Source organism: Etheostoma spectabile, chromosome 23, assembly GCF_008692095.1.
Source record: "Etheostoma spectabile isolate EspeVRDwgs_2016 chromosome 23, UIUC_Espe_1.0, whole genome shotgun sequence".
Taxonomy (NCBI): domain Eukaryota; kingdom Metazoa; phylum Chordata; class Actinopteri; order Perciformes; family Percidae; genus Etheostoma; species Etheostoma spectabile.
This window is the reverse complement of record NC_045755.1, coordinates 8,773,623-8,780,296: the sequence shown is the minus strand read 5'-3', so window position 1 is coordinate 8,780,296 and position 6,674 is coordinate 8,773,623. Positions and strand designations below refer to the sequence as shown.

Here is a 6,674-nt window from a genome sequence, read left to right as displayed (position 1 = left end):
ACAGGTCACCAAAACCGGGGACTGTCCCCAACAATGGTTTGATGTCATACAAGAAATAAGGGCAAAGGTTTGAGAGAAGGGACGTATACCAAAAGATGGCAGAAGTGGACACTTTCCTTAAATAAAGCATTAGGACAATGGTTCACAGCTCGGATTCAGTGGATAGAGCATTGAGTTGAGATGTGTTTTTGGCTATCACCACCTTTTCCCAGTGGAGTTTCCTAGTTCCCCCTTTTTTATGTTTTTAAATATATTACTTACAAATCAGAGGTGCCTGATCAGTTGTAACAATGTACTGAATATTCAATAAAAACCAAAGGTAAAATAGAAAAGAAAAACGTCAAACTCCAGTTTGACTTTAACAAATGACAGAAAACTAGTTGAAACTTGTTGAAAATTGTTAAATAAAGAGAAAATAACTATAATAATCGGTGACTTTTTGCATCTCAGGACAGTTTACAGGACACACAACTATCATCTAACAACAAATTAACAAAACGGCATTGAGACCGAGACAAAAATCCACCAAATTAAGAGAGGAAACACCGGCAATGACAGACCAAATCACCCTCCGACAGGCTCAGAATCAAGATGAATGCCATTTAAAAACACACCTGTGAAGTGTGGAGAAGTTTAAAAATGTTTTGCAGACTCACCCAGAAAAGGAGGTTGAAGAGGAAGAGGAGGTATTTGATGCATTTATTCACAGCCATGGCTTCTTCTTCTTCTTCTTCTTCTTCTTGTTCTCTATCCTTTCCTTCTTGGCAGTGCCTTGCTCACGACTCGCTTCGACAGAGACAACCTTCCTACAGAGAGCTGCACAGAGACTCCCTCAGGCTCATAAACAGGGCAGCCGGCTCTACCGGTTCCCTCTCACTTCCTCCTTTCCTTCCCTGTGCACGCCCTTCCTTTCCTTCACCTGACTTCCCTCTGTAAAGATAGACAGATAGAAAGGTAGATAGAGAGATATTGATCCCCCCCAAAAAAATGGGGAATTACCGTGTTGCAGCAGCAAAATCAGTCACACGGCACAGACTATAAATATAAATGAAATGCTAGGATACAATATACATGAAATATTTGAAAATACACAGGAGGGGCAAACAAAATGTGCAACTGCTAAAATGTAAATAAACCAATTGTGAAGGTTGTAGTCTTTCCCTACAAGCTCCTTATTCTTCTATCCTTCCCCTTCCTCCTCATTTACTACAAACGTAGGGCTGCAACTAACAAGGATTGTTTTTCATCCATTCATCATTTGGGTCAGAAGAATGTCAGAAAATAGACATTCACAGTTTCTCAAAGTCCAAGACGACATCTTTTAATGTCTTGTTTTTTAACCCTTGTATGGTGTTCGGGTCAAATTGACCCATTTCAAATTTTTACAAGAAGAAAAATGGTCCAAGTTGCATGTTTTCTACCTGTAAATAAATCAGCGTCTTTTCCTTATTTCCTGTGATAAACATGTATTCCTGACTCAGAACATTATTCTGGAGATGACACTTACGTTGTTTCCATAGTGGATTTTTAACATGAATTATAACCTTATGACAAAAAAACACGAACCCCACTTCCATGTTTAATAGTGTGCTAGTAGAGACTGATGCATTCACTAAACATAGATGTTATCTCAGCTGTTGGAAATTGAGATAAAGACAATACTTTGACTTCAGGATTGTTTTGACGAACATGCGATCAACTGTGCAGCCCCATTTGTGACTACACATCTAAAGTAAAGTTCATCTTGTCTTTCACAGTACAAAATAATGACACCGTACCTGACAAATTAGAAAATGTGACCCCACAAACAGACGGGACGGTGGTTCCTCGGCGAGAAGATCTCCGGCTGTAAGGTCAGATAAAAACAAAAGAGGAAAACAAAGGTAATCAAGCGCCTGAAGGCATCGTTAATCATCATCTTAATCAAATCACGGCCTGTGAGTGTACTCTGATCTTTTCATATCTCACTTAAAAAACAGGGGCGTAGTCTACATGATATGCAGATATACGCAGTATAGACACTAAGAAAGCTTCAGGATTTCCATTTACCTGCTTAAAAATGATCAATGACCCAAAACAACATACTCTCCATTATCCCACAAATATGACAAAAAAAATCCAGGAAAGAATTTATGAAAACGTGGGAAAAAAGTGACAAAAACGGCAAAATGTTGAGTCAGGAAAAACCAAAAGTTGCATGGTAAAAAAATCTTTTTACCTTTTTCTTACGTTTTTGTCCCTTTTTTCAGTGCTTGTCACTTTTTTTGACGTTTTCAACACTACGTAACACTAACTTATTAACTTTAGTTTTACAGTTATTTTTGGAATTTATGGTCAATAAAGCTCATTTATAGGAAATTATACCTAATGTTTGAGTTAGAAAAGCAGAAATTAGGAATTATTGAGACAAAATTAAAGAAGGATGTTGATGATAATCACAGACTGGAATATGTCAACTTTTACTCAAACTATTTCAACACACTTCACTTTGTTTTACAATGCTATAATAAATAAGACCCAAAATTAATGAAAGTAGAGATTTGTACTTGGCAAAGAGCGTTGGAATCAATCATGTTATTTTGGGAATTACAAAGACATTGATATAGGACAACATGGGGACAACATGGGGACACATGAGGACAAAATGAGGGCAACATGAGGACAACATGAGGACACATGGGGACAACATGAGGACACATGAGGACAACATGGGGACAAAACGAGGACAACACAAAGACAACATGAGGACAACATGAGGACAACATGAAGACAACATGAGGACAAAACGAGGACAACACGAGGACAACACAAAGACAACATGAGGACAACATGGGGACAACACGAGGACAAAACGAGGACAACACGAGGACAACATGAGGACAACATGAGGACAACATGAGGACAACATGAACACAGAAGACAACATGAGGACAACATGAAGACAACATGAGGACAACATGAAGACAACATGAGGACAACATAAGGACAACATGAGGACAACATGGGGACAACACGAGGACAAACGAGGACAACACGAGGACAACACGAGGACAACATGAGGACAACATGGGGACAACATGGGGACAACATGAGGACAACATGGGGACAAAACGAGGACAACACGAGGACAACACAAAGACAACATGAGGAACACATGAAGACAACATGAGGACAACATGAGTGTTAACACGTGACCTTTTGCCGCAAATAAAGCTGATTCTGATCATATCTGTTATTATTAATATTTATGACTATGGTGTGATCTAGTGGCGGATGTTGGGAAGTACCCCCCCCCCCCCCCCCCACCACATTTTCACTTTCAAAATCTGTTCTCTAACAGACAGCTCCAAGGAGACGAGATACCGGAGGAGGATCCGCAGGACACACACCTGACCCAGGTAACTCTCCTAAATCCGAGTTACTTTAAAACTAAATGGATAATTATTTACTTTAAAGCTAAATTCATCTTCAGTCCAGCTGGCGATGTTAAAACGGCGGAAGTTGTTTGTCTCGCGTGTTGATGCTGAAACAGCTGTCATCAGTAACGTTACATAACGTTACGTGGATTCCGCGAGCAGTTCATTAATTTTAACACGAGTTTGCTTGGGTTTTGGAGCGGTTTGCATCCCCAATTACCTGGGAAACGTGGCGCGTGCACACGTTTCCTGCAGCGGGAAGTTAAGTCAGAGGAGACGAGAGATACAGGAGGATACACATGCAACGTTACAGTTAACAGCTGTCATCAGTAACGTTAGGTAACGTTGCATAACGTTACTTAACGTTACGTGGATTCGACGTGCAGTTCATTTGTTTGGTTTTTGAGCGGTTTGCATCCCCAATTGCCTGGAAAACGTGTCGCGTGCACACGTTTCCTGCAGCGGGAAGTGAAGGCAGAAGACTGCCGTTAACGTGTAGTCTCATCCGGGGTCTGGTGATGAACTACACACTCTTCAAATGCTGCGTCCTTAACGCAGTTTTCACACACTGTCTCGGGTTTCGTGGTAAAATCAGCCGTCCCATTTGAGGAGAAACTGCTGTAATGCTTGGCGCCCCATGTTGGCTGAGTCCCGCAGCAAAAGGCCGCGGGTTCGAATCCGGCCTGCGGCCCTGTGCTGCGTGGCATCCCCATAGAGACTGTTGTTGTTGTGGTTGTTGTTGTTGTGATTGTTATATATCTATATCTATATATATATATATATATACACAAACACAGTCTATGGTCATCCCCTATCTCTCTCCCCCTTTCCGGTCTATCCACTGTCACTTTTTACTTTGATAGACAAGAAAAAGTAAAAAGTAGCTCATTTAAAATGAAAAGTTACTCAGTTACTTCTTAACAGCAGCTAGAGAGAGAGAGAGAGAGAGAGAGGTACTTTTTAAAAGTTATTTAAAATATTATTTATACTTATATCAGTCTTTTGCGATTTGATAAGGGCACAAATCCGCTTTTGATTTGAGTTTGTTGACAAATACTTTGCCAAAGCCAAAGTATATCAATGTCCTTTTTAATTCCCCAAAATAACATGATTGATCCCAACGCTCTTTGCCAAGTACAAATCTCTACTTTCATTAATTTTGGGTCTTATTCTATTTTATAGCATTGTAAAACAAATGGAAGTGTTGTTGAAATAGTGTTGAGTAAAAGTTGACATATTCCAGTCTGTGATTATCATCAACATCCATTCCTTTAATTTTAGTCTCAATATTCACTAATTCTGCTTTTCTAACTTTTCAAACATTAGGTATAATTTCCTATAAATGAGGTTCATTGACCATAAATTCCAAAAATAACCGTAAAACTAAAGTTAGTAAGTTAGTGTTACGTAGTGTTGAAAAGGTAAAAAAAAAGCATCAAAAGTGTTGAAAAAAGGGACAAAAACATAAAACAAAAGTTAAAAACATCGATAAAAACCCCTTTAAAAGTGTTGATTTTCAATTTTGACAGGAAGACAACACAAGGGTTAATACCTAATAACCAGGCAGTATCGTTTCACTGTAAGTTTTCATTTCCTCCTTTAATTGTGTTGACATGTGAGAAATGAGAGAGAAGAGAGAGAGAGAGAGAGGGGGAAGACATCGGCACTCGAAGTACAAGTTATTCTTCATCACTCGGTTATGTGTAACGTCTCTTAGTTTGTAGCATTGAAACACAGCTTTTATTTCAGTGAGATCTGATGTCATATCCACGTTTTCTTTTTCCAGGTTGGGAAGGTTTGAGGATCGGACCGCAGTCGTAAGAAAGGAAAGGCGGAGAAGCAGCAACGTCTATCTGAAGACCAAGAAGAAGAAGGAGGAGGAAAGTCGCCGTGATCTGGTCTGGACGAGGTAACTGGTACGATCATTTTCAGGGAAAACGTGAGAATGAAGTATGCAGCGTAGCAGTGTAAAACACACCTGCGTACGAATCAGGAATATTGGTTAGAAACCTATTTTTCACTGGTGATATCCAGCATGTCAGGACAGGGCCAGAGGACATTCATTCATTCTTTCATTCTTTGAAATCTCGGGTTTTTATTCAGTCTGGGAACAAAACTGCACAAACACTGGGGAATCAATCAGTTGGTATCCCTCTGAAATCATTTAACTACGTGGATCTCAGACATGAAGCTGTGTGGTATGTCTGTCTGTGTTGGAGCCATTTCATTGGTTGACCAGCGTGTGACGCTGGATGTGTACAAGTATATTTAAATGTGGCCTAATTGGGTCGGCTGTGTTGCAAGGTCACAGTTTTTTGACGTGGTTAGGTGTGGGATAATGACTAGAAGAAGACCAGTTATTATGTTTGATTAGTTTTGTTTTAGCTTTAAATAAACGGATGGTAATATCCAATTTAAGTGTGAAACTCTTGGACAGCAAGTAACTCATTGACGATTCTTATTGCCAAAACAGGCGTTTACACAGATGCCACGCGTCAATTTCCGACCAAACAAACAAACAAACAAATGTGCGTCAACAGTCTGGGTTTGTCAACTAAAGCCAGGGCTGCACCTTACCTGGAGATGGGCATGGTGTTATTTCAGTTAGACTAACACCTGGTTTGATTTGCATTGGGGTCAGCTAAATGTACATTAATGTACATAAAATAATATCGTTGAAAAAAAGAACACACACCGCCGCATTAAGCAACTTTTCTTCGGGGGAAACACTGAATCGTCATCGCAACATCAACTTGCGCGTTTTGTGCGATTATTTTTATTTAAATTGAAAGACTATCAGTAGAAAACTGCACTTTAAATATGTTATTTTCCAGTATTTATCTTTATCATTCCTTCAATTTCTTTTCAATAAAAGAGTGTTGGAAACAATCTCATGTTTTCATGTTGATGTGGGGCTAATCTTCATCCGGACGCATAGTAACCTGATCCATTAAAAATAACTGGTCTTTAATAATGAAAATATGCCTGTATGGGAATTTAACATAGAGGGGTGTATACTCATGCCCCCTGTATTTTAACTACAGTGATTAATGGATCTCAGACATGAAGCTGTGTGGTATGTCTGGGTTTCATTTGTTAACTAATGCCAGGGCTGCACCATACCTGCAGATCGGCATGGTGTTAGCCTCAGTTAGACTAACAGCTGGTTTGATTTGCATTGAGAGATGATCTCATGGAAAGCTCCTCACGCTGATCTCTATGTAGGGTGAAGGGTATGTGATGGGTGGGGGTGGTGGT

The 6,674-nt window shown here is 39.7% G+C and overlaps 2 protein-coding genes and 1 long non-coding RNA gene across 19 annotated transcripts in view; 1 reads left to right on the top strand and 2 right to left on the bottom strand.

Moving 5' to 3' along the window:
- The window catches only part of nrcama (neuronal cell adhesion molecule a), a 1,100,153-nt gene that overhangs the window by 695,501 nt on the left and 397,978 nt on the right, over positions 1-6,674 (bottom strand). The window lies entirely within an intron of this gene.
- LOC116673023 (uncharacterized) overlaps positions 1-6,674 on the bottom strand; it is a 20,214-nt gene that overhangs the window by 13,082 nt on the left and 458 nt on the right. The window contains exons 2-3 of the long non-coding RNA XR_004327710.1: positions 1,779-1,846; positions 657-930 (exon numbers count right to left, since the gene is read on the bottom strand). This is a non-coding gene — a long non-coding RNA (uncharacterized LOC116673023). The remainder of the gene's footprint in view (positions 1-656; positions 931-1,778; positions 1,847-6,674) is intronic.
- Positions 3,312-6,674, top strand: part of LOC116673010 (pyrin) — a 6,098-nt gene continuing 2,735 nt past the window's right edge. Inside the window, exons 1-2 of one of the 3 annotated variants that reach the window (XM_032505089.1) lie at positions 3,312-3,398; positions 5,203-5,325. The gene's annotated coding sequence lies outside the window, so the exon portion shown is untranslated. Of the gene's footprint in view, positions 3,399-5,202; positions 5,333-6,674 lie in introns of those variants that run through there. The other 2 variants (XM_032505091.1, XM_032505090.1) reach the window with 2 other exon arrangements.